Genomic DNA, 7,001 nt, shown 5'->3' with positions numbered 1-7,001 from the left:
CAGAATATCTAACAAGGGAAAGAAATACATAAGGGCAATGTTTAAAAGCTAGAATAGAAAGGGACTCCTCGGTCTGCGGACGCGACAGATGTACCTTGAAGTCTCTAGAGCAGTCTCCTCGCCTCACGGGTGATAGGACTGAGTCACAGTGCCTGGATCTGCACATGAAAAATATGCGCAGAAGGGGCATGATTACACCACAGCGGTATTCAGTAAGTGCCAAGCCTAACCTCAGTTGGGTAGTGACGAGGAAGGTCAGGGCCCTACTGAGGTTAAATAAAATATAAAGATCAACAATATAGAATAGAAGAGTATAAATAAGTACACCAGTAAAATAACACAGGATGCACAGGACAACAACAGCTATACAGAAGCAAGGTAAACACGGAAAGGAAATACAGCTCAGCACCAATAATAACAATCGGGGATCTCCCAGGATACCGTCCTGTAGTCCCATATGTACATATCAAATGGATCTCCCGGGATCCCGTCCCGTAGTCCAACTCATAGTGCGCGTGGATCTACCGGAATCCCGTTCCGTAGTCCCAAATGTAAATACCCAGTATTGAGGGAATCTACCGGGTGCATTCCTGTAGTTCCATATAACTGTGCAGTGAGACATACCGGAATCCCACATCCGTAGTCCCAAAATAAACAGACAAGGGGGAGCTACCGAAATCCCACATCCGTAGTCCCAAAATAAATATATAGCAGCAACAGGAAAGTACACAGAAATGGAAAAACTTCATATTAAGGCAACAAGTAATTCTAGCCTAACATGCTGCACAGATTTTAGGTAAGGCAGGTTGAGCAAATAAAGCAGTTAAGTCACTTAGTCATGTTTTCCTAAGCTAACAACAGGTTTAATAGTGCAAGTAATAGAAACAGGAAAGGAAACATACTAGTAATTACTTAAAGAAAACTGTATTTCCAACAATTAGCACAAGTACGCACTCGTCACCTCACGTACAAGACATTTCAATTACCAAATATACCAATCATAAGGGGAAGGTCCCCCACACAAGGTTAGACAAGCCACTTACCTTGAACCGACTCAAATCAACCCGAGACCACGTTCTTGCCACGAGTACTCGACTCCAAATGACCCAAATCTATTCAATTCAATTGCATAATGTAAATAACACTTCAAGTAACTGATTCTACAATTAAATTCTAAACTAATACGCGAAATTATGTAAAATGACCAAAATGCCCCTCGGACCCATATCTCGAATTCGAGTATAATTTATATTTTCATAATCTCATACTCTCACGAGTTCAGTCATATCAAAAGTACCAAAATTGGACCTCAATTTGTCCCTCAAAGGTGTCCAATTAGACAAGCCCTAACCCCCCAATTACCACTGATTTTCTTTAATTTTTCATGCTTAAATTGATAAAAATCATTGCAATAACGAGTTTAGGGACCAAAGACCTTACCCAATGAACTCCTCTGAAAATCTCTCTTGAAAAGTGCTCCCCAAGCTTCTTCCCGTTTTGAAAAAGATGAAAAATGGATAAATTTCGTGAATGCAAGAATTTATATGTTATGCCCAGCGATTTCCGCATTTGCGGCCCTGGGACCGCATTTGCGGTCCCGCTTCTGCGGAGCCAAGGTCGCACCTGCGACTTTTCACTTAAAGGTCGACTTCCACACCTGCGGTCTCCAACTCGCAGATGCGGTACCGCTTCTGCGGAAATTCTCCCGCATCTGCGGAACTACTGACCCCCCTCAATTCCGCTTCTATGGTCTCTCCACCGCCTCTGTGGCTCCGAACCTGCGGGACCCAAACCACAGGTGCGGTTATGACAGAAAACCAGCTGCTGCAGCAAACTTCAAACTCCAAATCCTTCTGTCAACCATCCGAATTCATCCCGAGGTCCCCGAGACCTCAACCAAACATGCCAACCAATCCTAAAACATCATTCAAACTTGTTCCAACCTTCGGAATGCTCAAAACAACATCAAAACACCTATTTTTCATCGGATTCAAGCCTAAGAATTCCAAAAACTCTAAAAATACGCTTTCGATCAAAAAGTCTATCAAACCTCGTCCGAATGACCTAAAATTTTGCAGACACGTCACATTCAACACTACGGATCTACTCCAACTTCCGGAATTCCATTCTGACTCTCGGATCAAAATCTCACTATCTAATCGGAAACTTCAAAAATTCGACCCTTCGGCATTTCAAGCCTAAATTAGCTACGGACCTTCAAAACACAATCCGAATACGCCCTTAAACCCGAAATCACCCAACTGAGCTAATAGAACCATCGGATTTCCATTCCGTGGCCGTCTTCACACTGTTCTGACTACGATCAACTTTCCAACACTTAAGCTCTCATTTAGGGACTAAGTATCCCAAAACTCTCCGAAACTCAAAACCGAACATCCCGGCAAATCAAAATAGCAGAAATAAACTTGGGGAAAGCAGTTAATAGGGGATCAGACCGTTAATTCTTAAGACAACCGGCCGGGTCATCACATTTATATTATTTTTTCTCCTTTTGTTCCTCGATTATCGTTATTTGTTTATTCGTTGCTCAGTACGATTATACTATCTTGTGAATTTTTTGTTAGTCTACCTTTAAATTTAATGTCCTTACTTATTATCTCCTTTAATATAATATAGCTCATATAAAATTCTTATTCTGAAAAAACTTGATTATTAATTTATTACTCTTTTACTTGAAATTCATTCACCATTCCATATCTTTTTATTTTTGACGTTATCTATTGATTTTAGTTATGTTTTATTAATTGTATGAATTTTGTCATTATAATTCAAAAGATACTTTCTCATCCTAAATTCAAATAAGTTCTATCTCTATATTTTATAATAATTTTTTTTATTTGTCTTGTGAGTAAGTTTATTTATTTGTTACTTGAAATTCATTCATTGATCATTATTATTTAATTTCTATTTTATTAATATTTTAATTACGTGGTATTATTTGTTGTATTTTTACCCATCATATTTTGAAAACCACTTTCTCATCTCAAATTTAAATAAGTCTCATCATTCTATATTTTTTTACTTTTTCTCAATATGCCACTTGGCTTCATATCAAGCTTGACTACTATCCTTTTAATATAATTTAGATAGCTTTAAATATATTATCTTTATATCAAGTTTGACTACCACTTGGCTTCACTTTCAAGCTTGCTTAATACTTCAACTGTCTACATTTATAAATAATATATTAATTATTATTTACTTACTTTCTTTTATTTCTTAAATTTAGTATTTATCTATAATACATAGACATCTCCTTTAATATAACTTAGATAATATAAATTTCTTACTTCGTCCAAAATATATATTATTTTATTATTTTGTATAAAATGTATCAATATTTTGATTATTTTTTTCTACATTATATGGATTAAGCAATTAGATTTTTCTTCTATTTTATTTTCAATTTAAAATTTTAATTTTTATATTTTGTACTATGTTGCTTGTAATTATTTTAGTATTATATATATTTTATTTTTTGTGAATTGATAATGACCCGTGAGACCAATATAAATAGGAGAAGAAAGAAGAATATATTTTAATTTTTAAACTAATTTAAATATTTTTGTCTCTCGATTCAAATTTATAAGCTTTATCTCAATTCAAATATTTTTGAATATCAATTCAATTATATACAATTATATAATCTAATAAGAATATTAAAGATTGTGTATTTTAGTTTTCAGTTTCAAATACACTCTTCGCATTACAAATTATCTATACAAATCTGTAATACAGATTTATATTAGATTTTCCCTCATAAAAACTGATGAATTAGGAATTACATGAAGTATTAGTATACAACAGTAGGAGATTATTATTTCAGCTTGTTAATAGTATATATGTGTACATGAGTTAGTGGAAATGAGTTGTCTATATATAGGTGGTTAGCTCAATGTAATAATTTTAGTTTTCATTTTTCATTTCAATACAGCACTCTGCTGCTTCTCTTCTCTCTCAACTCTGTTATGGTATTATTAGATTAGGGATTTCATTACTGATTCACTTGAACTTCTCCGTGGTATCAGAGCGGTAGAATCGTGATTGCGTGTTGAATTCGTTGATCCTGTTCAATTCATAGCAGTCTCAAAACTTCGAGCTGCAATTTGTGTATAAGGATTAAATGTAACATCCCGACCTGTCATTTTGAGCATTTGCACTTTGCTAGATTGTTTTATGGCACAAGTAGCTCTGTATGATGTATTACAACTTATGTGGATTATCGGTTTTGGTTTTCAAGTTATTCGGAATTGATTTGGAAGAATGATTCTAAGCTAGAAGCTTTAAATTTGAAAGGTTTGACCAAGTTTAATTTTTTAGTATTTGACCTCGGATTGGATTTCTGATGATTTTGTTAACTCCGTTGGGTGATTTTGGACTTAAGAGCGCGTCCGAATTGTGGTTTGGAGGTCCGTTATAGAATTTGGCTTGAAATTATGAAAGTTGGAATTTTGAAAAGTTTGACCTGGAGTGGACTTTTTGATATCAGGTTAGATTCTGATTTCGGAAGTTGAAGCAGGCATGTAATATCAAATATGATTTGTGTGCAAAATTTGAGTTCAATCGGACGTGATTTGATAGGTTTCGACATCAATTGTGGAAGTTGAAGTTTCAAAGTTCAATAATTTCGAATTGAGGTGTGATCCATTATTTCGATGTTGTTATGTGTGTGTTGAGGCCTCGAGTAGGTCCGTATCATGTTATGAGACTTGTTGGTATATTTGGACGGGGTCCCGAGGGGCTCGTGCGTGTTCCAGATTAATTTCAGACCATTTTTCTTCATGTTGTTGTTGCTGAGGAGCTGTTGGTTCTGGTGTTCCGCACCTGCGGTTGATATTGTGCAGGTGCGATGGCCGCGGATGCAAACCAAGCATGGCAGATACAAGATTTAATTGAGGAGTGAAGGTCCGCAGGTGCGGAGGTATTTGGGTAGAAGCGCAATCGCAGATGCGGTCATGGCCATCGCAGAAATGACCTATCTTGCAAATGCGAGCCCTTTTCCGCAAAAGCGAAGGTCGCAGATGCAACCACTTATCTGCAGTTGCGAAAGTGCTGGACAGAGTTATAAAAAATTGAGGTTTTAGTTCTTTATTCATATTTTGAGATGTGGGACTCGGATTAACGCAATTTTTGGAGCAAATTTCATTACAAGGATTGGGGTAAATGTTCTCTACTCAGTTTTGATTATATTTCATGAATCCATCTTCATTTTTAGTAATCGGTTGATGAATTGAAAGAGAAAATTGGGGGTTTTGGCCTAAAGTTTCATAACATGGATTTTTGAGTTTTAACACCGATTTGGAGTCGAATTTGAGTGAAACTAGTATAGTTGGACTCGTAATTGAATGAGTTATCAGATTTTGTGGGTTTTGTCGAGTTTCGAGGCGTGATCCCGGGTGTATTTTTGATCGGGGATTTGGGATTTGATGTAGGATTCGATCTTTATCATTTGTAATTACTTCCTTGGGCTTTATCTGATGTATTTGAGTTGCTTTTGGCTAGTTTTGAGTCGTTCGGAGGTCGCTACGTGCATGATGGCATCCTTGGAGCATCGTTTGGCTTGCCCGACGTTGGAATTGGCTTGTTTAAGATAAGTAACTCTTCTAGACTTAGTGTTGAGGGTATGAAACCCTAAATTATGTATTGTGTGATTGGTATTGAGGTGACACACATGCTAGGTGACGGACGTGTGGGTGTGCACTCTGTGAATTGTGACTCCGTAGTTTCCCTAGCACAATTTAGTGGCCCTACTTTGTTGATATATTTGTTTTTAACATGTGATTAATTAATTGAGTTGTCAATCATGCTAGATATCATGTTTAGGCTTTATGCGAATATTGTTAGGACCCATAGTGGTTGTTTATTGCGGTCACCTCACTGATTCAATTGATATTTCGTACTTAGTCATATTCATACATTCATATCATATCTCATTCTTAGATGTTATGTATTGATACATCATATCATTGTTGTCGGGATAGCCTTATGACATTGAGAGATCGATGACTGAGCGAGGCCGAGGGTCTGATTGTGAGAATATTTATGGGATCGGGCTGCACGCCACAACATGTTCTATTGATTTATGACTGAGTGAGGTCGAGGGCCTGATTGTGAGGATATTGATGGGATCGGGCTGCATGCCGCATCATGTTTTATTGATTTATGCCATGATTAGCTTGTTATAGTGCTTGGGCTGAAGGAGCCCCTCCGGAGTCTGCACACCCCCAGTGAGCACCTACTGAGTGCGAGTGCCGAGTGCTGAGTGCCAAGTGTTGAGTGCCGAGTGTCGAGTGATTGAGAGGATTGAGTGACTGTGAGGACTGAGTGGTTGGGAGGACTGAGTGACTGAGAGGATTGAGTGAATTGATACTCTGAGAGTATGCATATGGTTTTATTACTAAGTCGCATCGCATTTGACATGCACATGACATACATGCATAGAGATGCATTTTTCTCATATTGTACGGTATCACGTGATTCATGACTATCTGGAAAGAAAATAAAACATCATATTTACTGTTGAAAGGATTTTTGGGAAAAAGTTACAATTTTCAAACTTACTCATATTTTTGACGATTTCGGTAAAGGATTTGGCTTTCATTGGCATACTTGAAAAGTGAAACTGTTTTCGAAAAACTACGAAAAGGCTAAGAACTTTATCTCTACCTATTTATTTATTTATTTGGTTTACACTGTTATGAACTGCTATTGGTTATTAGTGTTGGACCCGACCTGTGTTCCAGCTCGTCACCGATTTCAACCTAAGTATATATTTGTTACTTATTGAGTACATAGGGTCAATTGACGTATAGCCCCGAGTTATGGGTGTGTTGAAGGATCTTTTCATGTTGTTTAGTTGAGGAGTGAAGTAGATTTTTATGTCATGATATGAGTTCAGACTCAGGAAGATTAAGTGATTGCGTAATGTTTATGACTGTGGAAGGATACAAAGAGATGTTAGTTTTAGGCGAAATAGGTGG

This window comes from Nicotiana tabacum, chromosome 7 (genome assembly GCF_000715075.1).
Source record: "Nicotiana tabacum cultivar K326 chromosome 7, ASM71507v2, whole genome shotgun sequence".
In the NCBI taxonomy this organism is placed as follows: Eukaryota; Viridiplantae; Streptophyta; class Magnoliopsida; order Solanales; family Solanaceae; genus Nicotiana; species Nicotiana tabacum.
The sequence above is the reverse complement of the archived record's forward strand: the minus strand, read 5'-3'. Positions refer to the sequence as shown.